Genomic DNA, 27,710 nt, shown 5'->3' with positions numbered 1-27,710 from the left:
CGTGTGTCTGAATGAGAGAGAGAGAGAGAGGGAAGACTCATTTTTGTAACTAACTTTATTATTTTGAGCTGTCTAATAGAAAACACACACCTACATGTCCAGACTTATCTCACCTAAACAATGGTTAAGATTGGAATATGCGCTTGACCAACAGTGTTGGGAGTAACAATTATTGTGATGTATTTTATACATACCCAAAGGATACAGGGTGTCCTAGGCTGTAACGATTGGGAAGTCCTCTTAGCCAGACTTTTAAATACAGGTCCAAATTAGGTCTTTTGGTCTAAATGACTGACATTGACTTGACATGCCTACATATAGTACCTACAAAAAGTAGTTTTACATTTTGACTGAATCACATCAACTGGTATTTAGATTTTGACTGACACATCTATCTGCTTATGTGATGAATCATTCATCCAATCTAATTCAGCAAGTGAGCTACTAATCCACACAATATCAGCTCCAGTGCTCAATGACCTGCATCAATCCAACAATATTACTCTGTGATTGATTATGCCTATCTTTGGAGAAAAGCCAGCTAGCAGTGAGCTTGCTGCCAAGGTAAGCAGACAACAACTGGCCTGTTGCTAAGTATACGAGGCAGATGCCAAAACATTTTGATTTACATCCATATGCAGCGCAATTTGATTGCCTTTGAACAACAGTGTATGTGTGAGTCAACATCAGTCTGTTAATTGTTTTAATTTCATAATGAAATACATGTACCATTTATATCAAAAATAATGATCAAAATAGCAATCAAAGCAAACATTTGAGGCACTATCATATAAATTGGTTGGGAGAGGCTGGATAACAAGAGCAGTGTGAGTGTTTGTGTGAGCCAACACAATTAATTTGTCTGTAATTGCATGTACAGTACAACTAGGAGTGGGTGGCTGGGCGTTTGTGTGCATGTAAGATTGTGAGTACATGCACGTTTGTGTGGGAGTGTGTTTTTTTCGAGTGAGTGTGTGTGTGTGTGTGTGTGTGCGTGTGTGTGTGTGTGTGTGTGTGTGTGTGCCGCAACAAGACAAAAGTTAATGAGGTTTGAAGGCTGCTGTGGCAGCGGCGGCCTTGTCTTTGTCTCCGTCCTCTGCCACCCTGCCCATGCCTTTATTAAAAGGATAATGCAGCAAGGGTCTTTAAGTGTGCAGCTGCAGAGAGAAAGAAAAGGGTGAGAGAGGCATAGAGTGAGGTAGAGAGAGAGAGAGTTTGGGGTGGTGAGCAAAAAAGAGAGTCAGGGAGAGCAAAAGGAGAAGGCAACAGAGAAATAAGAGAGAGGATGAAATTTAATGGTTAGAAGATGAGTAGAAGGTAGAGGATAGATAGATAGATAGATAGATAGATAGATAGATAGATAGATAGATAGATAGATAGATAGATAGATATGAGGAATAAAGCCAGAAGATAAACTGAGACAGGAAAGAAAAATGACAAATTAGAGAGCTGCAGAGATAACTGTAGAGTTTCAGAATTAAAGATGCAGGGATTTGGATGGGAGGGGGCGAGAAACATATATAATAACACATGTCAACAAACAATAAAGTAATTAAGTTAACCTGAATTTCAATTACACCAACGCAATGAGATAATAATAATGATAACATCTTTATATTACAATACCCACCTTTTATTGCATACAGTGCACATATTTTTGACACTGAGAGAAGTCTGTGGGGACTGGAAATTATGTGTACGTAACTATCTACACCTTTTAATTCCCTGGATAAGGAGTAAGACAACAAAATTACAACCTTGGAGGGCAGGATCACTGATCTAGAGCAGCACTCCAGAATAAACATAGGCATAACAGGAATAATGGTGTCCTCAATGCTGAGAAATACAGGCAGATTCTTATCCATCATGAAATACCATCAGGTAGGCGTATGATTGGCCCTAAATTTATCTGCAGCAGGACAATGACCCCAAACATACACGCCCTGATCTCAACATCATGGCGTGTGTCTGGGATAACATGAAAAGACAGAAGGATTTGAGGAAACCGACATCTACAGAAGATCTCTGGTTAGTTCTACAAGATGTTTGGAACAGTTGAGTTCCTTCAAAAACTGTGTGCAAGTGTACCTAGAAGAATTGATGCTGTCTTGAATGCAAAGGGTGGTCACACCAAATATTGATTTGATGTAGATTCCACTTCTGTTCATTCACTGCATTTTGTTAATAATGAAAATAATCATTAACACTTCCATTTTTGAAAGCATTCTTAGTTTGCAGCATTTTTTTTACACCTGCCTAAAACTTTTGCATAGTACTGTAAATGAACATAAGCAAGTGCTTAAAATGTATTGTAATCTGGAAATATTAACACAAGCACCAATGCTTTAACAACCAAAGATTGACTACATCCATGTGTAGTTGACAATAAACTAAACATCCTCAAACATACTGTACTCAAACCAAACAAATATTAACATAAACATGTAAATATTGGATAATTTACGGATGATGCTGGTTTATGCACTTTATGCAGAGGATTATGCGGATTCGTACCCCGTGATGCTCTTTCTATGAAGCCATGGGAAAAAGCTGCTGGGATTGCTCCACCAACTCCTTCTTGTCAGTTATAGGCTGAAACACTGTTTGTTATGGTTCGTGATGCATGTTGGCGCTGTTTGCTTTGGTTGCTGTTTGTGGATCCTGGGCTATCTTCAGAGAACGTGTTTCTTTGTGTTTTGAGGACAGACAGCTAGCGCATAGTGAGGAGATGCTTGCTTTGTGTGACAACAAATGTTGTAGCCTGAAAAACGTGTGACATACAGTACATCGCTTAGAGTACCTTTAACCTCTTTAGTGCAGCTACAAACAATTAACCGTAGGGGGTGGAAAAGAACATACAAGACAAAACTACACTATAGAATAGAATAGAATACACTTCATTGTCACTTGATTGGAAATTTGTCTTGGACATCGTGCTACAATCTCTAGCTTCACAACATTTGACAGCACAGACAACACAACATCCTAAATATTAAATAATAATTTCTAAGTGCAAATAGATATGTTGTATTTATTGTACCCCTGCTTTGTTGGGCTAAGATTTACTTAGCCCAACAAAGAGCTTGACGTAAGTTGGAATAAATTATGTTTTTTTAGATCTCGGCACGTAGAATCTTCTCCCTGATGACAGAAGTTCATATTCAGGAAATAGAGGACGTAGAGAGTCTGCCGTAACTCTTTTGTTTTTTTTTCTGACAGCTTGCTCGTACAGGCGCTGTATGGGCTTTAACTCTTTCTTCCCTATTATCCTCATTGCCGTCTTGTGTGTGCTGACAAGCCTGATTTTTAGCTATGTAGTTAAGTTGCCAAACCATGCCGTGATTCCATATCTGATAATGCTCTCCAGAATCCCCTGTAGAACATGAGCATGGGCTAGCTGCTTACTCAATACAATCTCAGCCGCCTTAGAAATTATAATCCCTGCTGCAGTCAATTGCAAAGGTTGTAAATGTGTTTTTTTACAGCAGAGAAGATTGTCTATATTATTGTAAGTATTTATAAGACGTTACCTGGATGATTTCCTGATTTTTGATGACGACTGGCTCATGGTCATTCACTTGCCTTGTTTTTATGACATTTAAGATAAGCTGGTTGGTGTCACACCACTTGATAAAGGTGTCTATCTCATTGTGGTAGACAGAAGGGTTATTGTCCTTCTGGACAAGGCTCAAAATTGCTGTATATTCTGCAAAATTTATAATATAGTTATTTGGGTGTACTTTGCTGCAGTCACTGGTATAAAATGTCAAAAGTGTAGGTGATACAACATAACCTTGTGGGACCTCTGTGTTGCTACAGGAGACCATCCCCCAACACTGCTGGTACTCAACGACTGGCTGACGAGCTGAACAGCTTTTACTGTAGGTTTGAAAAGCCCACAGTCGCACCCCTCCCCCGCACCAACTCAACAACTCAGTCTGTCACTAGTCTGTTCTTCATTGTTTTTGTTTCTGTTTAGAGTATATATATATATATATATACTGTGTTTATGTTTTTTTTAAATGTATTTTTATGTGTATTCACATTGTGAGCAAAGATGCTCCAAAGAAAAATTCCTTGAATGTGTCCTCGTACCTGGCAAATAAAGCTGATTCTGATTCCATGTTTGACTTTCACCTGTTGTGTCCTATTAGTTAAAAAAGAGTGAAACCATTTGATCAGGACTGTGGATTGTGAGACCATCACTATGATGTCACCTGACTCAGCTGTTGCTCTTCTGCCGACACTGTAGCCACCTAGCCCATAATGTCTCTGCCAAGGCTTGAACTCTCTTCCACTGGTTCTTAAGAACTCCTTTAGCGAAGTTACGGACTTAAGAGAGATACACCTTTTTTTCTGTGTCAGCAGCATGGAAGGGGTTAAAATGAGGGGAGGGTGGACACAGGGATTAACAGCCAGGCATTCACAATGGCACAGATTTCTACCATAAAGGTGCTTAGGACTTAATATGTGAGTTTTCATGTTTTCAAGATCTGCTTTGTTGGAGCACGGAATCTAGAATCCGTCAAGCAACTCCAATAATTCGCTCCCAAGTGCCACTCATATGGGAGGAGTGAGGAGGGTTGAAAATCCAGGTGCACCTTTGTTGATGGAGGTAGACTTTCATCTTTTAATCAGAGGGACCTTGTGCATTCATTTCCAGCTCCTTACTTGCTCCAATAAAATTGGTCCCACAGTCGGATCAAAGCTGTTTAGCATGGTCTCAGATGGAGAAAAACCTCCATGAAGCTCGAGGAAGTCATGGTTTCAATAACCTCAGTTTGAATTGCCCGCGTGGACAATAGGGTCATCCAGACAATTATTTTTTAAACAATTAATCTAACGATTATTTTTCAATTCGTCAACTAATCTAACAATTCATTTTTCAATTACCATTTATTTTCCATTGCTTAATTATTAGCAATTTACACAAAACAAATTTCAATAAGGTACAAATCTCTATTTAACATGAATTTGTGGTGCAACCTGAAGCCAAATGTAGGCAATCAATCCCACAACAAAATGAAGACACTTTCAGGATGAATACAAAAATAAAAATTTAAAATAAACAGAGCAAGGGCAAAAGCAGCTAGTATTTGCTTTTTTTAACTATAGTAGGTAAAATGATGAATAAGCTCTTGTTTAACATCCAAGCTTTTCTCCCTTTAATCTCACAGTAAAAAGTGCAATTTTAGCAACATGTAAAATCACATGTATCAAATTAATCCAACAATTAAACAAAATCACATTTCAAGTCACTTTCTGGAGGAATAAAAAAAGTATTTTTCTCTCTCCATTCTAAGGGAAATATGAGCCTGAGTCCGTTTTAAACCTGACAATTTATTAATACATGGACATTATAAGGACTCGTGGGATATCTGAAACAATCTGGCCTGGTTACACAATCATCAAAGACAGTGCTACAGATGGGGGAGACGCAGCAGTTTACATTACACTAAAGGACATACTGTATACGGGTGAGCTACGGGAGAAGCTGGAGAGGCACAGATGAACAGAACTTTGAGGTGTTTAGCTACTGTTATCCTAACCAAGGGATCATTTTACAAAGTCTAGAGACTACCACGTTGTTGTTGATGGCGTTAGAGTAAAATACTCGCACAGTTAAGGAGACTGTGTGCAAACCTTTTTGTCAACATGTTGTTGCGAGGAATCCATACTTACGCTGTTGCTGGATTCAGCCATGTTATATTTAGACATGTCGACGCAAATTGTTTGTGTCGACGCATTTACGTAATCGGTGATGTCAACTACGTCAACAAATCGTCCCACCTCTAGTGGACACATACATGTGAACAAAACTACCCCCCTTTTTTTTCTGGCTTGGCCACCCCTTGTATGATGTATTATGACTTCCCATGGCCCCATAACGGCAAGTTCAACATATGAGAATGGGGGGTCGACCTGCAGGCGTTCTATAGATCAGACATTTGTTGTTGCTCCATTTTCCCCTGCATCTTTCTGCATTTGACACCTAAGAAAGCAACTGCTGATGAGACATTTTCCTAATACCATCCACAGAACACTTGGGCGGGTTTACACCTTCTGTAAAGTGTCTGTCCTGATGTTTTACACATTCATGATAGTGGTGGACAAGCAGAGTTGCTATGTGGTTATGGCTTGGGATAATGATAGGATGAGCATGGATGAGGTGGGGCATGTTCCCTTGGAACGAACGAATCTCAGCGTCAGAATCTGGATCTACAAGGTTGTCATCTTATTTTCAGTGTTGACCTCTGAACTGACCGGCTTGGTCAAGAAATCTGGTCCGGTCAGCCATGTAGTGCCTGCAAGATCGGCAGGTGGCAGACCGGGACCCATGTCCTGCTGGGTTCAGCTCCGATGGAACATAACTCCAATGCTCTGGCCGTGTTGACTATTGGATACATTGTACATGATTGCTCACATAGAGATAACATGTTCTTTTTTCATTGTGTGTGTATCCTAACACAACCTTACTGTTAGTGTAGAATTTGACTGCATTCCCTTTCAGATCAACCTCTCTGATGACAAGCTCTGCTATCTCAACAGCCAGTACAGCTGCACATAACTCTAACCTGGGGATCGTCAGCTAAGACTGAGAAGCAAGCTTGGATTTAGCAAAGTCAAAGCCTACTTCACAATTCTGTGTGTTGGGCCTTGGAAGTGGAGAAGGATGCATATGTGCATGGGATATGTACCTCCTTTAGTGCTAACGGTGATTCATGCCATCTTCCTCAATCTTCAAAATTGGTCTCAGAAATTTGCCCAATTCTGTACCTTAGGTAAAAAGCTCTCTGAGGAGCAGTCTGCCTTCAATAGTAACTGGAGCTAAGAATCCCAGTGGATAAAACAGACTGTTCATTGTTGACAGGATGCCTTGCCGTGTGAATGACTTTTGACTCTCAGTAACGTGGAAGGTTAAGGTGTTGGACATAATGGTCCAGTGACCCAAAGGCTGCGTTGTACAGAGAGGTTGTCCACAGAGAGGTTGAGTTCTTTGATTTGTTTGCTCTTTCCTCTGCTGGAAATGCATTAATCACTTCTTTTTTGGTTTGAGGCTATCTTGTGCAATACTCCCCCACTTCATTCTGTCATTTTCCCGGGTACCACAAGAAACGCAGGAAGTTTCTTCAGTCTTTGTCCACCACAAAACAGTAGAACATTTGGCAAATATCTCCTGTTATTGCAACGGGTTCCCTTCTGAATCTGAGAAGCACTCCTATGAGGTTGTTCTTAAGGTCTGGCTGCAGCATCTGTAGGTTGTGCGATGTTTGTTTTTCCATCTAAAGAGTTTCCCGTGAAATCATGAGCTTTTCTCCCAGTTGTTTACACTGTACCTGCACAGATTGACTGTGTAGGTTAGTGTTGCTCCTTTGATGTTGAACATGTCTTAAAACTCTGATCTAGCCAATGGCACGTTGCTCTGGTCATCCAAAATAGCATACATTTTTCTCTGTAGATTGAGATGACCGTTGGGGTACACATTTACGAAACAGATCTTTGAGCAGGACTTGCATTTGAAGCCTTCACCACATGCCTCGATACCCCTGGATGTGACAACTGGCTTCCCTGTGTTTTCTCTCTCTTTGTTGTTCTCTGACAAAGGGGAAGAACCTGGCTGTGACTGCAGAGCAGGACCAGGGTGAAGAGCAGAACGGTGTCTATTGCTTTCACACTCATATGTCATACATTTGATGGGTGTTTCACAGGATTTTGCCTGTTGATTAGTAGAAGCACAGCAGTGAAAGCATATATTGTTGTCTTTCAAGAATTTATTTCTGTCATCAAAGCTAATTTTCCTGAACTCTGCATTTTTTCAGTAAATGGGGTGTGTTAAGCATTGTGCATTGTCTTTCAGGATTTTCTGTTTTAGATACGGATTCTGATGATGATATACTTGTTTCATTTACAGTCAGTTTTATTTTGACCTTGATTTTCTTTCTTGTAAGATGTTGTAGAGAGAGTGGGCAGGTTAAAGCTGGGGTCATTTCTCTCTTCAACTTCCCTGCAGATGAACCCTTTGAAGAAGCAGAAAGGAGGAAAGGCAACATATATGCTCTTTTGTATGTGGACCAGTGAGACTACCTGTCTTGGAGGTAGATTGGGACATTCTCAACAATGGGGCCCCCTTGCTGTGTCAGGGTAAGCTAGCCCTAGCAAGTTCCTATCTGTCTTGGCAACATCTAATTCAATCACTTGATCTGCCAGCCCTTGGAGTTTTTGACTGTCTCTATTCTGAATCTTGGGAAAGTTCTTTATTTTACTAAACAGTGCTCTTTCTATTGCTTCTGGAGATCCACATGTTTTATTCAATCTCTCCCAAACCTTTTTGAGACCAAGGGATGGTTGTCAATTTATAGACCTGTTTCTTAGGGCTTGCTCACTTGACTCCTTACCTAGCCATTTGTTCAGCCAATCCATCTCTTCACTTGCTGACACCTCAAGGCTTTCACTTTGTGTTGATGAAAGTCTCTCTTCAGGCTTGGTAATGTTCAGGCATCAAACTGCCAGCTGGTTCTTGGCGAGAAACTTGTCAAGATCAGCTGTTGTAGTGTCATAATTTGTGTTGGCTGAATGTGATGGCTCGATGGGGAGACCATTATGCTGACGGTCAGAATTTTTCTGTTGTGGTACATCTGTGTGCTTCGGCTGTGTGTCCCTGCGTTGGTACATCAGTCTTCTATTGATGATTTGTGACAGGGCCTTACTTTTAGCAGTTTAGTCTTGATGTGATGTGTGTACTGAAAATAAGGGGGCTTTAACTTCCCTCTCCTCTCTTAGTGTCTGGGTGAATGGTTGATTTGTGAGCGCTTGAGATGAGGGGTAAAGATCATCCTTATCTTCTTTAGATCCCTGTGCAAAGGGATGCAGAGCATGATGGGTAGCATAGTCATCAGTTATTTTTTGTGCACTCTTTAAAAGGGACAAAAACTCAACTTCTTCGATCTGTTCAGTTCCATCTATATCTGCTGCTGCTGTCTCCAGAACTACAGCTTCTGCATGCGCAGCTTCAGCTTCAGCTTCTCGCTGTAGATTGATGTGATCAATTGTGGCTTCCAGCCTGGCTTTCTCAGTTTTAAGTTCACTCTCCTTCTCTTTGAATGCCAGCCTAGCTTTGGCAGCTTCTGCTCTAGCACGGGTTGTTGCTGTCACAAAGCCACAAATGGGGAAGTGACAGGTTAGGTTTTTCTGGAGGCTTCTTTTTCTTTAAGTCTCACAGTGATGTGTGGGCCGGACGCTCCTTAGTTGACGCACAGCTGCAGGCAATCTAATCACTCAGTTGTTTCCCCATGGCTGATCACCACAGAATCTTAAACTGTGGCTGTTTTCTGTTCGGTGCTGGATTGTTAAGTCACGTCCTGTAGGTGATACCACACCCAGCTAGTTTTTGTGCCTATATTTTTAAGAACCTCTGTTTTTCCTTCTTCTTTTCTGCTTCTGAAGGTGTCTCCTGTTTTGTTTTTGCTGTGTTCTGGACCTGACTGCTGACACCACACCTGTCCTTCTTGCCTTGTCGTACCTGCCTGTGCCTACTGCCTGCTCTGTTACCTGAGACAAGTTTTTTGCTGTCTTTTCCAGTCCTTTTTTGAATAAACGGTCTTCGAACTGTTTTTTCTGGTTTTGGGTTCAAGCCGCAAAAACCTGACAGTACAATCCAGCCAGTATGAACCCAGCAGACTTTAATTCAGTTCGTTAAAGGACTAAGTGAGTTACTCAAGGATGAATTGGTTTCATACTCTGAGCCTGCTTCATTGGACCAGTTAATGGCTTTAGCTATTTGTATAGACAATCGGCTGTGTGAACGAAGGAGGGTAATACACCATCCTCGGCTGCCAGGGGAAGTAGCCGCTACCACAAGTAGCCAAGGGAGGGCGCCAGAGGTCAAACCCGTGCAATTGGGCTAACACCAGTTGGACCCAGATGATCACCAGCACCGGATCTCTAATCAGTGCTGCCTGTATTGTGGAGCCTCTGGTCATTACCTCGCAGTTTGCCCCAGCCGTCCATCAAACGGGAGGACTCGCTGGATGGGAGGAGCATTCTAGCGAGTCCAACTTCTATTCCCTTGTCGCCCTTGCACCAAGCTTCATGCCACCATTACCACCCAAGGTCAGTCTCATGAACTATTATCCCTTATTGATTCAGGTGCAGACGTTAGCTTTTTAGACGTTGAGGTGGTTAAGCAGCTCAGGATCCCCACTGTTTCACTCACTGTTTCAAATTATCAAACGTTCCCCCTGTATACCTTGAACTCTTGGCGGTTTTTAGTAAGAATCAATCTCTTTCCCTACCACCTCCCCATCCTTAAAACTGCGCTGCTGACCTTTTGTCTGATGTCACTCTCCCTAGTAGTCACCTCTACAGCCTGTCTAAACCTGAACGTGAGACTATGGAGGCCTACAGATAGACTTCTCTGAATGCCGACCTAATCTGCCTCTCCTCTTTTACTGTTGAGGCTGGGATAATAAAGAGACAAATAAACTGGATTGACAAAAAGCTGTGACACTGTTCACTTCATGGGGACAAAGGGTGGGATTTTAAGACTGTGTATTGATTACAGGAGCCTCAACGATATCGCTGTTAAAAAATAAATACCCACTGTCACTATTGACCTCTGCTTTTGACTCTCTCCAGGGATCCACTATCTTCTCCAAATTCGACCTGTGTACTGCCTACCACCTTGTTTGCGTAAGAGAAGGAGATAAGTGGAAGACAGCATCCAACACCCTGCTTAGCCACTTTGAGTACTTAGTAATGCCATTTGGCTTAACAATGCCGCTGCTGTCTTGCAGACCCTGGTTAATGATGTGCTAAAAGACATGCTAGATTGCTTCGTTTTTATTTACCTTGGTGATATTCAGATTTTCCAGAACCCATTCCGATTTCATCTGTGGTCACCAGTGTCCTTTTCTACACTGTGGTAGAGACAGCATATCCAAGAAGGAAACCTCCAGGCTGGAAAAACTAATCAGGCGGCGGCTATTTGGTTGGTATGAAGCTGGAATCACTGGTGACAGTGGCAGAGAGGACACTGGACAAACTGATGCACATTATTGACAATGCCAGCCACCCCCCCTGCACACCGTCATTATCAACCAGAGGAGCCTGTTCAGTGGAAGGCTGCTCCTTCCCAAGTGTAGGACCAACAGACTAAAGGACTCCTTTTGTCCCTCAAGCCATTACACTCTACAACTCCTCACTTGGGGGAGGAGGAAATAGGGCAAACAGGATAATACATACACACCTGGACTCACATAAATACCTTGACACTTTCCTCGACACTGACACTTTTTGATAATTTATTGGTAAATGTCGTTTTTTTTTTATAGAAAAAGTTTTATTAAATTATTGTTATTTCTGTTATATGTATACTTTCTTCCTCTTTTTTTCTCTATATACTGTAACCTTCTTGCTAAAAACGGATGCTGGAAATTTCAATTTTCTCACTGGCGTTATCCCCAAAGGATCAATAAAGAGAAGTATGAGCATGAGCAACACGTTTGTCAAGTCCTGCAGCACCTCCTGGAGTCTTTTTGTCAAAGCTTAGAAATGTGAGTTTCATACTACAACCGTCTCCTTCCTGGGCTACATCATTTCCCATGGTGAGCTCAAGATGGACCCAGTTACGGAGAAGGCTGTCCAGGAATGGCCCAGACCTGAAAATTGCAGAAGTTTTGAGGATTTGCCAATTTTTATAGACATTTATTCGCAACTACAGCCAAGTTGTTTCCCCACTGACTAATCTGACTTCCACTTCTAGAACTTTTCTGTGGTCCCCAGAAGTGGAGAGAGCATTTTCCGAGCTCAAGAGACACTTCACCGAGGCTCCAATCCTTGTTCAACACGATCCAACAAGACAATTTGTTGTGGAGGTGGATTCCGTGGGGGTCTGAGCGGTTCTCTCACATTGTTCAGTGGTGGATGGTGAAATGCATCCCTCTGCTTTTTCCTCTCATCGTATCTCTCCTGATGAACAGAACTATGCTATGGGAGATCAGGAACTTGTCATCATTAAAATGGCTCTGACGGAGTGGCGCCACTCGTTGGAGGGGAGATTTCTTTCTTCTTTCTTTCTTAGAGTTGAATAAGTTGTGTCTGCTATTCAATATGAGGACCTTCCTCAGCACATTAGTCTGTTTTCCGATGAGTCACATATATGTTACAGTCTATTTTCAAATGCTGTTTATTCCCAAAATGTACATATCACAAAAAAGTGTGTTCTTGAAAACAATACACAATGTCTAGAATGAGATTTGACATGTAGTTTGTTCATATGATACTGCAAGTCCTCAAGTTAAGCATACTGTACATTCATACCTATTCATGCATATTTAGAATTTTTATTTATTGTGACCCAAAATGTCTTAACTACATGTTTTTCTTTTACTGTAATTACAAAGGTATCTACACTGAAAACTGAATGACCAGTGACTATGTAAGGAAGACCTGGTGTATAGAGCAGCAAATTTGGTGCTAATCATCTGGTTATGGAAAACAGACTGTATGGCTCACATCCAACATTCTCAAATGTCTTATGATGATGCCAGAAAAATATTTTTATTTCAGCTTCTTTTGCTGAAGGACATGCCGAGTTTTAGCAGTTAATTATTGTGTCCTCAGCATTCAGAAGTTACATGTGCTGGTGTCACCACTTTAGACATATGTATTATGGCTGTTTAATGCTTCTTGCGTACAGGTGCATAGCACATTGGTAAACTGAATTGAATTCATGGACCACACTTCGGACGCAACAACAGTGGCTCTGCAAAATGTTGTCAGGAAAACGCTACATACAACAGTACACAATATAAATGAAGTTAACTGGTCACATAATACATTGTTGGGAGGTTTTAAAATTAGCTGGGTACATGGTTAAATGTAATTTGCTCTTACTAGTGTATCGATGTGTGTACTTTGTTCATACCAATCTCGCCAATTGGTCACAAAACGTCCCAGTTAGAGAGTAAATGGCATAAACATATTCTTTGTAAATCTTTGCAAACCTTCCCTGAAAAGAACAAGAAAGCCTTCCTTTTTTCCAAAAAATCCAAATATTTTTCAAAACCTTTTCAGCATGTAGCTCAAAGTTTGATGTTGTTCCCGGAAGCAAACGGAAACACACAGAAAGCGGAAGCCAGGTGAGGGACATCCGGCACGTGGTCGGCAATTATCCTGTTAATGTACTACTGTTGATGTAGACTATACGTGGTGTAACGGTTTCTTGATGAACAACAGTATCCATATAAACAGTACAAAACTGAACAGCATCTTTCCTGTTTTTATGACTCATCTAACTCTAAGAAAGAAACAAATAGCACATTTCCCAAAATATCAAACTGTTTCTTTAACAATAGCTTTAACAATAACGCAACACTCAGTAAAGCACACTTTCTGTAGATCAGTCTGCTGAGACGAACAGACATTTTTGTTATACCCTGCTTTGTACCGGCCAATTAGTGACATGTTAATTGGAGCAGGTGCACGTGTGAATCCAGGGGTGTCGTTATTTATTAATGGATCTCTGCAGACCTCCTGTTGGCTGAAATTAACCCTCATTTTGGCCAATGGCAGGTCTCAGGTGTGGTGGTTGTGGCCGAGACGCGTGCCTGTTAGTGTTGCTGAACACATTGTAATTAGTCTGTGGCTTTAATAAGTCTCTCTCTCTGTGTCTGATTGGCCTCTCCCACCAGCTGCCTCTCTCCTTTGCCCCCTGCTTTGTCCATTTTCCTCACCTCTCCTTTCTCCGTCTGCCTGTTTGTTGGCTAAGCTAAGTCAACTATGCATCTGTTTTCTTGTTTTGTTTTGATTAGGTATTCCTCACATTGTCTGTTTCAATCTCCTGCTCTGGTCTGGCCTAAATTTGTAAATGTCATTTTTGAATATTATTATGTTATTAATATAACATAATTGTTGGACCAGATTTTGTCACTCAGCAACAAATTCACAGTCTAAATGAAATATGGAGGTTTGTTAGGAGAGATAGTGTTGTTTGTGACATTTGAATTTGCTTGAAGAGAATCAACCCTGACTTCAACATGAATTGTACATGATGCATAAATGCTCAGTTAATTTATATTTCTTTTATTCATTCATTCATTGTAGATGCCTGCATGCTCCTCCGGCTATCAGGGATAGTTTGTTTAATATTAAAACATGAATCTACCTAGGATTAGTTTCTTACGCTATTTTGGAATACCACTCTTTGAAAAAGAGCAAGATACATTGAGACAATCTCATAATCTGAAATTTTGCTACAAAGTTAAATCCTGAACTCGGTGGACAGCTGCATAATACACTTCAAACACACCAAGTAATCCAGTTCTTATGAATGAAGAATTTATTTAAAGGCCCAGTGAAACAGACATTGAAGCTTGTTGCTGAAGGAGGTTCTCTAGCTTCTGTAGTGTGACGTATTTCTTAGTTAAAGAGAATATTAATACAAATCAAATCCTTTGCATTTGGTTGGACTGCTAAAAAGTGGGCAGGCTTAAAGTTTATTGCAGTACTGAGGACTGTTGGCTCCACATAATCTTCAACAAATCTTTTTGTTGCTGTTAGATCAGGAGGAGGGTAAAAGATGAATGGGAACTTGTTGATTTATAAACGGCTCTATCTTTCTATTGACTGATTAAACCTCCGCCACATTGTAAGGAGCTGCGACAGCGTGTAGCTGGTGTTGTTTTCACCTTGAAAATCTGTCTGTCTGTGTGTGAGTCAACACGTTACAACCACTGTCATTGCTGTTGCTAGCTACCTAATGAATCTGTAGTATAGATGTAGCTCATAGCTCTGTGATGCTAACAGTTGCAGATTAATAGACAGGAGAATGTCATGATATTATTGGTTGGCATTGGTTGGTTAATGCATACATCAGCTAAGAATGTACCACAGAGAACACTGATTTTCCTAAATCTTGCTTACAAAATCCAGAGAGCACCAATCCTAGTAGGCGAAGTTCAACCAACTAAAATGGATAGAATTTAAGAAACTGGCTAAAGATGGATGACAGTGAGGGGCTGAAAAAATCACTTTTGACAGCTAGTTCTCTTGGAGCAGCTCCATATGGCTGTTCCTGTCTCTCTGCAGCAGGAAGTGTAGCTTCAGGTCACAACCTGATGGTGACTGATGTTGGAGCTAAATCCTGCTCCATCTCAGGGTTCATTCAATTAGTAGTCAAAATCTCAGATGTTGATGTGAATCCATTTATTACATAGGATATCCTGAGACAAAGTTACCTGGATCAAGCTGTCGCAGCTCTCCCCTTCCTTTGTCTGACTCTATGGCTCTTACACCCCTAGATTTATCCACAAAGGGTGGGGTCTCTAGACCACAGTGATGTCTTTGTGTGCTTATCCGTTATCTTTTCAGTTGGAATGTGACTGAAGGTTTATTACCCACAGTTCAGGAAAAAATCAGTGGGGGTAAAAGGCTGAAACCAGACAAACCAGAGCAATCCCTAACAATCAATTCTACTTCTGACACATTTAGGAGAGCTGGATTATAACAAAATGTAGCAGAACATCTTATATTATATTATAAAACAGAAGTATTGCAAAACAAATAATATAACAAACAACAAACTATATACTTATAACAACAAACTTAATTTATGACCAACATGTCTTCATTTATGTCGAAATAATGCTTTTACCTTTTAGCTTAAATGTATAATTCAAATAACACACAATGTTTAAGCACATATACAATTTAAAATCCCAACACTGAGTCAGAACACTAGTTTAGATCAATGGTCTTGGTTGAACTGGAGCAGTTTCTCAACGTCTTTGCAAGCTTCTTCAGCACTTCATTCAAACTTAGTGATCCAATAAGTCTGGGCGCACATAGGAACATGCACTGCTTGCGTTATGATAAAAGAAGAGGACAAAGGAACCTCCAGAAAAGAAGGTACAGAAGTTGTTATCAATACAACGTTACTCAAACTAAACACAAGGAAAAAAGGCTATAGCTAAATTAAGACTTCACATTAATATTAAAGACAAGTATTCAATGATTGTATTTTAAATGATTACAAGTAACTTAGAACTAACAGCTGTTGTATATTTTAACATTTCTTTCAGTTTTGAGGGTCTTTTACATGCTGTCTCAGCTTGGTTAGCCGTATTAGCTAAAGTAACGCTAGCTTACCGAGGCTAACAGCAGACTGCTACTCTGGAACAGGTTTCTTTAACTGTCTATGGGGAACAGATCGTGCAGTGTCGTAAACCGTCGTACATCAGTATTATCATCCACAAATGCAAAGATCTTGCACATGCACAGGACGGATTGTGCAGGGAGAACGGATCATTTACCAGTGTAATTATCACAAGGTGGATGTGTGCATTTATATATATTTCAGACTTGTTGCTGTGGTTTGATATATGCTTATACTTATGGCTTTTCCCTTTGACTTGAATAATTTTTCCTAAATTACCTGCAGCTGAACTATTTTAATGGTCATGGGAGAGGTAAAGGTGTGCCAGAGAACCAACCTATGGTGCGGGTGGAAGGAGGGACCAACCTAATTAAAGATGGCCACAGGTGTACAAAGACCTATAGGGAAAAACTAGGAAGGAGAGCACAGATACACGGGTTGCAGAGTTAGGGGTGTGAAACCAGGGGACAATGGGACTGGGAAGCAAAGATGTGCCTGCCTGCTATCCAGGTGAGGATATATGGAGCCGATGACAATTTTGTTTGCCTATTACCCTTGGGGTATCTAAGAGCGCACTGTGGCGGAATAAATTAAGTTGTTTTAATTGTAATGGCTGTTTGCGCATTTTCTTGGGTCAGCACAACTCACCAGTTGAAGTTATAGGGTTTTTATTTGAAGTCACACTTCACACCTGTGGCATAGTCTTAATACTTTCCCCTAAACAACAACAAACTTCTAGCTAGTAATTTGCACGCAGAAAATCTTGGTTTTGAAGATTTGGATTGTGTAACAAGGCAGGCCTGCTTGTTTCTTTTGGTGAATGGTTGTTAAGATTTACAAAGAATATGTTTATGGCATTGGCATCTAACTGGGACCTTTTGGGATTGATTTTTTGATTGCTAGGGTACAAATACAGGTTTGCTGCTCATGCTTAACAATTTACAGCTGTGTTAATAACAATTAAAACTGTGGACAAATTTTAGAAGTTTGGATCGGCGGCCGCTGTGTCTCTCCATGTTGTCGGAAAGTTGTGTGTGAGTTAATAGGGGCGGGGCTGCGCAGAGAGTGAGAGGAGAGATCTAAACACAGGCACGGCTTTACAGAAGAAATGGGTCATGTGACTCAAAATGAAACCATATTGATATATAAACAACATTGATTTGTTTGTGGAGAGGCAGTAAATGCAAGGACATTTGCACCAGTGCAACATAGAGGAAAAATGTTAGTAGCAACCTAAAGCCCTGTGATCTAACAGACACTAACTAGCACTGGTCACTGCTGTTGTCTAAAAAACAACACAGACGGGACAAAATGTTGCGTTTACTAGTAAACTGGTAAACCTTGTGACCGACCTAGGACCAACTGAATCTCAGTTTCTGTGCTCTTAAATGTGCATTTAATCACCTCGTGATTTATTCAATGCTTCAAGTCTATAGCCTACTTGTAACATTGATAACAGCTACAGCTTATATAATTATGGAGTTTAAGTTCATAGTTGCTGCTTTTAGTTAATTTAGTAATTGTACTAACCACTGTTAATTCCTATAACATTCATACCTATTAGTATAACTTTATCTTCTTTATCATTGGCATCATCATACTGCAGCTTAAAATGGTCTCATTGTATTTGGCGAAGAGACCACTAGGGGAGGGTCATGTGTTTTATTCTTTGTTGAAGGGAGGGTCTGGGGTAAGGGTCACTGAAGTTTTGTGTTCATGAAAACAGCAAAATTTCCAAGTGTCTTGTTTGGTGCATATGTTTCCCCATAGACAGTTAAAGAAATGGACCAACAGATCCCATTGTTCTGGACGGAGACCAGTGAAGGATATTAGAAACACTTGTACGGTGATGGCTAGGCGTTACGGCGCTGCCTCCAACTGAGCTTGACAATGTATTTGTGATGTGGGCAACGTGTGTGAAAGTTGTAAGTCTTCTGGTAGCTGTGCCAAGAGAAATCTCAGTCATTCCCAATCAGCAGAGACGGAGAGCGTAGGTATAGGTTAGGAGATAACATAGGCACAGGCTAATTACTGCTAACTAACATGATAGTTAACATTAGTACTTGATACTAAACAGCTTATGGAAGACAACACTGTCTGCAAGCTTCTCCTGACAATACAGTGATTTATAAACTATGCACCAGCAAGTCAGGTTGTTATGACACAGTGTTTCTTTAGAAATAAACAACCGACAAATCGATTCTTTAAACGCTTAAGATGTAAAGTTATTCACTGTCAAAGGTGCGCCAAAATAAATAGCGGTCAATGGAATGGTAACTGTAGGTGATGGCTTTGTAGCATTAAAATGGCGCCATGGGAGCTACGCTTAGAGAGGAGAGGCTTACTCCCTTGATTTTTCCATGTAGCTCCATGTATCTCTCTCTAATAGTTTGTTCAGTGACCTTTTCCCCACCACAGCTTCAAATGTCTCCAGTTTACAGCCAATGACGGAGCCAGCCTGTTTGTGTCTGTTTAATTCAAAAACATCAAAAACATTCATGTAGACATTCATGTGAATACTAGTTTACTAGAGGAGTAACTTAATAATTGAAGTAATGCAGAAAGTGTGCATTTAGTTTCCATTTTTCTTGTGTTTCCACAACAATGTTAGTGAGTTAATCTTCTGAAATTGCCCCCATAACAGTGGAGTGTGATGTGTAAGATGAGAAGGCAGAGGTTAGTCATGTATGTCATGGTTATAAAAAAACAACAGCTATCTGTACATCTTTGCCAAGCGCTGAACAAAAGGCATCAATAAATTGTTGGTGAGGGTCATGTCTTTTTTCCAAATAATTTTGGAGGGTCATAGAAAAATGTATTATTGGCAAAAGGAGGGTCAAGTCATTTTTGACTGAAGCCCCCAAAACTCCTTCAGTCCCTCATCTTTGTTTCTTGTTGACCACAAATACCAACACAAACAATAACTGCAACTCAAAATAAAGCTCTTTTAACCAGACACGCTTCCTCTGGAGCCTGATTCTTTGACCGGAGATAAGTCCATATCTGCCGCCTCAACCACTTAAATTGTGGGAGGTCAAACCCCTCCGTGTCCTACATAACCTCTTGACCTTTCCAGGAAGAGTGGTAGTTCAACTTTGTGTCCCCATAGAAGAAGGGAGACGTAGCAGCTGTATGATAACACAGTGCTGCTCATACTGCCAAGGTCATGGAGGAAGCAAACATATTCTGTCTGTGCTGAGGAATGTGGGTTAAGTGTCTGTGTTTATGGCGCCCGCAATATCTTTGTTTACATTGAAGGTTCAGCTAAACGTAACGCCTCCAGCATGAGTTTAAATACACCTTCAGGAACTTCAGAGAGTGGGGACGGCACAACACAATAACTCATTGTGGTTAACCTAAATTGAGAGTCCATTTAATGCTTCTGTGTAATTCATCAGTCTCCTTAAACTTCTTCATGTATGTGAAATGAGGGACATGGGGAAGGCACACACCATTCATCTAAACACACAAAGATTACAAAGAGCTAGATTGAAGTTGACAAAGTATCCCTTTAATGTCATGAAATGTAAATCAAAGAAGAGGTCACATAGGCAGTTTTGGAAGGATAAAATCTGAAAATTAGTCAAGAATTTTCGTGCATCTTTACAGTTAAGAAAAAACAAACATTAGCATGGCATGCCGTTCTCTGTTAATGCACTTCTGTCTGTGTATGAAGCATTGTTCTTTCGATCCTCTATAAGGACATGGCCTACATTTTCACAAGACACATCACAGTGACACACTGAGATTTAATGTGGCACAGAGGACAGACCAAACCGAGTGGATGAATCCCAATGCTTTTATGTAGGCCATTTATTCACATCCATCACTTTCAGTTGGGAGCGTCGGGAACTGGGGAGACTCGTTAATTCACCGTCTTCCTCTTCGATGGGTTCACAAGCACGAGAGTCAACTGAGAAATTTAGTACAGACAGAGATTCAACTTGGGAGAATCCACAGCGAAAGTCCGTTTGAAATCAATCAGAGTGACATTGTGGTATGGCACACTGCAGAGAAATTCAAAAGGAACTCCCTGATGACAAACAAATCTTATAAAAAAATGTTCAACATGATGTCCTTTTATATACAGTATTATTATAGGAAGGTCATGGTGGGCAATGGTGTTTTTTAATTTGGGAGAACTGAACCTACATCATTTCCATCAAAGACTGTAATTGTAAAAGTTAAAAAAAGTAAGTAAATTGCAAATCTGAAGCTTAGTCATGACCTTTTGAGTCACTTTATTGATTTAGTTTCTATTAAGTTCTCTGTTGTAAAATAAATTAAAAATTTTAATAAATAGGGGTGACTGGAATAGTCAAATGTTTGATGCTTTGATCGAAAGAGCCTGATTCGACAGCCAGTTTCAAAGTCAAATCTTCGAAGCGCCGTAAAACCCAGTTCAGACCAAAAACTCGCAACGAGACAAGTGTAAACTTCCAGCTACTTGCAATGAGCCAGAATGCAACGTTCTGAAACTTGCCAGTTGACACCAATGCGACAAGATGAGATGGTGTATCATCTTTAAAGCAGACTCTTGTAGTACTATCCTAACTTCAGACTTTCAGGCTGTTTTTGCAGCTCGATATCATCTCCATCTCTATCCATCTCCTTCTGCTTATCCGGTGTCGGGTCGCGGAGGCAGTAGTTCCAGCAGGGGACCCCAAACTTCCCTTTTCCAAGCCATATTAACCAGCTCCGACTAGGGGATCCTAAGGCGTTCCCAGGCCAGTATGGAGATTTAATCCTTCCACCTAGTCCTGGGTCTTCCCTGAGGCCTCCTCCCAGCTAAACGTGCCTGGAACACCAACCAAGGGGGCATCCTTACCAGAGGCCTTAAACATCTCAACTGGCTCCTTACGAAGCGAACGAGCAGCGGCTCTACTCCAAGCTTCTCACGGAGGACTGTGCTCCTCACCTTATCTCTAAGGGAGACGCCAGCCACCATCCTGAGGAAACCCAATTTCAGCCGCTTGTCCCCTGGATCTCGTTCTTTCGGTTTTGACCCAACCTTCATGATCATAGGTGAGGGTAGGAATAAAAACTGACCGGTGAATTGAGAGCATTGCCTTTTGGCTCAGCTCTTTGTCACAACAGTGCAATAAATTGAATGTAATAATGCACCTGTCCGACAAATCTCCTGCTCCATTGTCCCCTCACTTGCAAACAAGACCCAAAGCATTTAAACTACTTCACTTTGGGTAAGGACTCATTCCCTATCTGGAGAAGGCACTCCATTGGTTTGCTGATGAGAACCATGGCCTCAGATTTAGAGGTGCTGATCCTCATCCCAGCGGCTTCCTACTCAGCTGCGAACAGATCCAGTGAGTGCTGAAGGTCACAGGCCGATGGTGCCATCAGGACCACATCATCTGCAAAGAGCAGCGATGAGATTCTGAGCCCACCAAACTGCAACCCCTCCCCACCTCAACTACGCCTCAATTTCCTGTCCATAAACACTTAAAACAGTATTGGCGACAAAGTACAGCCCTGGCGGAGGCCAACCCTTACCTGAAACGAGTCCGACTTACTGCCGACAACCCGCACAGAGCTCTCGCTTTGGTCATTGGATGGCCCTGAGAAGGGACCCCCTCACCCCATACTCCTACAGCACCTCCCACAGGATCTCTCGTGGAACGCAGCCATACGCCTTCTCCAGATCCACAAAAGACATGTAGATAGGGTGGGCATACTTCCAGGCTCCCTCCAGGATCCTTGCAAGAGTGAAGATCTGATCCGTTGTTTCATGACCAGGTTGGAATCCACATTGTTTCTCTTCAGCCCGAGGTTCGACTATCGGCCAAACCCTCCTTTCAAGCACATTGGAGTAGACTTTACCAAGGTGGCTGTGCAGTGTGATACCCCTTTAATAGGCACATACCCTCTGGTCCCCCTTTTTGAACAGGGGAACCACCACCCCGGTCTGCCACTCCTTAGGCACCGTCCCACACTTCCACGCAGTGTTGAAGAGACGTGTTAACCAAGACAGCCCCCCCACACCCAGAGCTTTCAGCATTTCTGGAAGGATCTCATCAACCCCTGGGGCTTTGCCCCTGTGGAGTTGCTTAACTACCCCCCCCCCCCCCCCCCCCCCCCCCCCCCCCCCCCCCCCCCCCCCCCCCCCCCCCCCCCCCCCCCCCCCCCCCCCCCCCACCTCCTACCCACACCTGCGTGATTTGACGATCAGTCAACAATAAGCAAAACATTTCCAAAAAAATTCTGATTTGACTATGAAATTTATTTTTTGGGGACACCCCTAGTAGTAGAAGTGCTGTGATGTTAATGTGTCAGAATTGAATTTGGCAGAATATTCTTGCAAAAGCAACAAAAAAGGAGGGTGCGGCAAAGAGAGGCAAGAGCATAAGAGACAGAGAACAGAAGAAAGTAGAGAAAGAAAGAAAGTTAGATAGCATAGAGGGAGGGAGGTGGAAGGCCCACACTCCAGAAAAAGGTAGACTGGAGGATGACAGCAGGGTCTGAAATCAGTAGTCCCCTGAGAGGATCATACCTCCTATCAGACCATCACTCGGGATGTCATATATTCTCTCTAATACACATACACACACGCACGCACGCACGCACGCACACACACACACACACAGAGGCATAAATGCAGACAGCTTAGTGGGACCTGTTTCAGGAAAACATGAGTGAATGGAGGAGAAAACACCGGGGTCAACAGAGGTTGATGGACATACTGTAGTACACAGAACACACACAGCTGCACTTTTCTACAACAAACCTTGGTTGCTATTTGAGCAAAAAGTAGGGGCCTCAGGGGACAGCCCTGTGTCTTACATTAAAAAAAAAAGAAAGCTCAAACAACTAATTTGAGAAATATGTTTAATAGAAAACAATGCAGTCTGGATTACAGTTTTATCAGCATAATAAGGAGCATTTATATTAAACTTATCAGCAAGCAGTTTTCTGCCAGTTAAAACTAACGCAGTGATTGTGTTGTGTGGAGGTGGGAAAGTAAGCAGGGTTGAACTCCTCACGTTTTCTTCTTTACTGTTTCTATCATCATTTATAAAACCAAGAATGTCTTACAACAGAGATTGTCTAAAAAGTTAATAGTAGAAAAGCATTGTGGTAAAATAAGGGAGAAGTCAACACTGACTTGAAGAATGAGGCGAGACATGATGACTTTTTCCAAAAAAAACATGAGTTTTTAAAGTAAAAACTAAATAAAGTATTTACTAACAGTAACTACTGAATAGCATTGGTGTAATTCTCCGAGGTCTATGTACTAATGGCCATAGGCAGAGATATGGACTTCAGACCAGGGGCCTGTACTACGAATACAGATCAACATGCCCTAACGGTTGTTAGGTTAGACTTCACCTAACCTAACAACTGTGGTCCTGCATAAGTTGTGTCACAACGGTGGTTAACAACAATAGTTTAATCAATCCAGGGTTTCCCAATTAAGCGACGAGTGCGTTCATATAAGAGAGGCGGCGTTTGCAGAGCATGACCAACTGCAAACATCTACCAGAGCCGCATATCGTTGTGTTACACAAAACCTTGGGTTGAACCTGATGTTACCTTGTTAACACAAAATCTTGGTTCGTAGTACAGGCCTCTGGTGAATTGGACTGGCTTTGTCTCCAATTGACTCGAGTCACAGTTTAGATGACTTGAGACTTGACAAAAAATAACTGACTTAAGACTCAACTTGGACTTGTGAGTTAATGCTTTGAAACTTTACTTAAATTGAGCATCAGCGTCAGTACTGGCAGGCCAAGGAGTCAAGACGCTGTCAACTATGGGGCGCCGTTTGTAAAGGCTGAAAATAACAGCAACATTTTGTCACATTTAGCTCTAAATAATGTTTAAAAAACTGACTTTGACTGATCTGTCATGTTCGCTTGCATTAAGGCCAGCTATCCCCGCCTGTCGATGTTCTCGGCTAACGCTGATTCGTTGGACATTTCGCAGTGTGACCATGGCCAACAGTACCGTGCCTTGTCGGGGGCGGGCGGGGATAGGCTCTTGCTGACCTTAATGCAAGCGACCGTGACAGACCAGTCAAAGTAAGCCCCCCCCCTCGTGGCTGGCTATAGTGGCTATAAGTCTGACACCATTAATAAAAGTGACACTAAAAACTCAAAGTGCTCTTCAAATACAGTTTCCCCAACTCTGTTTTTTTTAGGTAGTTATTATCACGTTTTCCAAGTTCAAGAGTTAATATCCTGGGATGAGATGACTTTTATTCGTTATTTGACACTACAAACATACACTGACCTCCTTGAGCTTTTATTTTGGTACTTCCGGTTACCGTCATTTAAATTGCATATTAGCTAAATATTTGGTTTCACCCGAAACATTTAGATTTAACATTTAGATTTAGATTTAATATTTAGATTTAACATTTAGTTTTAGATTTAATATTTAGATTCAACATTTAGATTTAGATTTAATATTTAGATTTAACATTTAGATTTAGATTTAATATTTAGATTTAATATTTAGATTTAACATTTAGATTTAGATTTAGATTTAACATTTAGATTTAGATTTAATAATCGAATTTAAAATTTAGATTTAGATTTGGATTTAACATCTAGATTTAGATTTAACATTTAGATGTAGATTTAACATTTAGATGTAGATTTAGCATTTAGATTTAACATTTAGGTGTAACATTTAATATTTGGATTTAACTATTTAAAATATTTCCAAGTTGACAAAAATTGTTGTAAATGTGCAAGGAAGTGACCCTAAAAATTTCATACCAGTTTTTTAAACATTATTTAAAGCTAAATGTGACAAAATGTTGCTGTTTTTTTCAGCGTGAGCCGCTTTACAAACGGCGCCCCATAGTTAACCACTATTGGCCAACAACAGGGCTGCAACTGCTAAGCTGCGGCAGCTGATATGCATCACCGCATCAGCTGGTCAACTCCCCTTGCTGCTAAATGGCTACTCTAGGCTTCTTTAATTTGCTTATACTGCTTGCTGCTTAGTTGTGCTATAACTGCTGCTGCTTTAGTTGTTCCTAAATGTTTGCTGCTACATTGATGCAACCCACCTCCTGCCCATCTCCACCTTGTTGTGTATAATATGGAATAGTCTTCTATGTCATTGTTGCTGTTCTGTTCATATTGGGGAATAGTTCAGCTCTCCCAGTCCTAAACTTTGTGAGCGTCCCCCAATGCTGCTGCTGCTGCTACCCCCTGATTCTCTACTCTTTCATGGTGCTCATGAAAGGTCAGAGGACTCCCCTGAACAGAGTCATGCCGCAAAATTTAAGTTGTAATTTATTCAATAAAATTGAAGCATTTTCATGCTTTCAAATTTTTTTATCTGCGTTGTTCTTGACTTAATGGACCTGACAGAACTAGACGCATAATGACTCAGATGGCTTGTGGGTAAGTATGAATGTTAGCTGTAAAATATGAAATAATATAATTTAATGTTGGCATGTTTCTGTATAACTGTCAAGTATAATATGCTGTCTTCCTCCACAGTGCTGTAGAGATAGGCCTGGCAATGCGAGACTAGGTATGCAACAACCAAAGGGAAAACCTGATTGGACTACTCAGAAAGCTCCGGTGGTACGTAGTTGTTGAGATTGGATGACTGGCTGTGAGTCAAACTCCTTGCTATGGCAACACGTAACATCAAAGTCCCCTGATGATCATTAGTGGGACCAGATGAAATTCATTGTCATTGACTTTTTATACTAGTTATACAAACTCGCCACTCATTTTTTTAGATGGGGTACTAACACCTGGTCTTTTCTCTTCATACAGGTATGATTGCTTTATGTAACCCGTGTGTGTTTGCGTTGCCGTTTTTTACGTTACTCTAGTCAACTGACAGGCTTGCTTAGCAACAGCATTAGTAGCAGCCCCAGCAACGGCCTTAGCAAAGACATTAGCATACAAGCATTAGCTGTCTATCTAATCACAGAATTAATTAAGAAATTTTAGATTGCAAATTCAAACCACTGCATAAATCACACAGTACAAATCGGACATTACATATAACCGAATACATTTGTTTGGTCACATTCAAAGTACAACTAGTATCCTTTCTAAACTTTTATCAGCAGAGCTTAACTAATTAATAACCTACCTCCGGTTATTTCAGTAATGGCTCTGAATGGCGCGCACGCACATACCTTCGTCATCACGCTGATCACGTTCACATACAGTAGCACTAAAAAAAACACACAGGAGGTAAAATCCCCTAAATAAAAGATTTTGTGTGTCTGTTTCTGCATGTGTTGTTTTGTCTCCCTCTAAGCTTTCCTCTGTGTGTTTTTTTTTTTGTGGCTCTGGGACGCGTTTTGATGCCTCAGGGTATTGTTTATGGTTGTTTGTATCTGTTGATAGTGTCAAAATATGTAAAAGAAATTGAGCACAAAAAAAAACAAATTGACTGCATTATATACACTTCCTTTGGTTATTGTACAGAGTGGGAACATTAACTTAATTATCACTCTGTCTAAACAAATAGCCCACTGGGTGTACAAATCAGCTCCTTCAAATATAAGATTAAGTGAGCAAATTCATTTCTGAACTGTAACTAACTATTTAACATCATCAGTGGCACTAGTGTGTTTTTTATGAGGGCCAAACCTCTCCAACACACAGCAAGCATCAGGAAAGAGCCTCTCTACGCCACTCCTCTGTATTCATTATCTTGTTCTGTGGTTCACTAGGTGTGTTGTGCTGTAATATGTTGTTTGTTGCCGCACTGAGCCGTGTTGGCTGTGTACACTTCCCTCCTCTCTTGTTGCACTCCCTATCACTAATGCAACAGACATTAGCATAGTGTTTGATGTCGAGTTAGGAGACATTAAGATGCTCTCTGTTTAACAACTGTGTCAAGTGTGTTCCACGTCTATTTACTTCTAGGACATCAAACAATGCACACACAGGGCCACAATGACGCCACGGCTGTGCAGGATGATGAGTGGAGGAGAGGTGGAGGCAGAGAGATGAAGAGTAAAAGCAAGAGAGAGAGAGAAGAAAGAAACGAGAAAAGAGCCCTCCTTTTCCAGCACTACAGAAAAGGTGGTGTGAATCAGCAGCACTGTTAGGAGACTGTGTCTTTAATGAAAGAAAAGAAATCTATGTGTATATAAATGTATCTAAATGATATGCCCATTATGATTATTCACTTTGTGAGTGCAAAGTAAAAATTTGGCCCAACTAAATCTATTTGTGCCAATTCATTAGAGGTTAATACAAGATTAAAATGCAGATAAAGGAAGATAAATCATTTGTAGATATACAGAGAGCCTGAAGACACAAAAAGATACAATTGTTTAGAGGCACATTTCTCCATCTTATCTGTCTCATGATTGGACTCTCACCCCAAGTCAAATTCACAAGCAATGACCAAGCCACAACCATTTGTCATTTAAAGATTTAAAGGCTTCATTATATTGAATGTTAAGAACGTAGAATAGGATTTGGATGGGGGGGTAAGATTGAAAAGGGATGTTGTCTGATTGGTTGGTCCCCCCTCCCAACAGCACTTAGAATGAGAAATCAAAGATGTATGCAGCGGGTTGAGTATGAAGTAATCTATTTCCATGCGT

General features: G+C 41.0%; 2 long non-coding RNA genes across 2 annotated transcripts; one reads left to right on the top strand and one right to left on the bottom strand.

Moving 5' to 3' along the window:
- Positions 1-5,054: 5,054 nt before the first annotated feature.
- Positions 5,055-27,546, top strand: LOC117946790. Its single transcript, XR_004657102.1, has 3 exons — positions 5,055-5,176; positions 12,603-12,613; positions 27,536-27,546. It is a non-coding gene; the product is annotated as an uncharacterized LOC117946790 (long non-coding RNA).
- Positions 10,461-27,184, bottom strand: LOC117946789. Its single transcript, XR_004657101.1, has 3 exons — positions 27,174-27,184; positions 20,816-20,821; positions 10,461-10,513 (listed from the first exon to the last, which is right to left on the bottom strand). It is a non-coding gene; the product is annotated as an uncharacterized LOC117946789 (long non-coding RNA).
- Positions 27,547-27,710: the final 164 nt, after the last annotated feature.

The sequence above is a fragment of the Etheostoma cragini genome, chromosome 6 (genome assembly GCF_013103735.1).
Source record: "Etheostoma cragini isolate CJK2018 chromosome 6, CSU_Ecrag_1.0, whole genome shotgun sequence".
NCBI classification, from domain to species: Eukaryota; Metazoa; Chordata; class Actinopteri; order Perciformes; family Percidae; genus Etheostoma; species Etheostoma cragini.
Note: the sequence above shows the minus strand (reverse complement) of the source record. Positions and strands in the feature narration are given on the sequence as shown.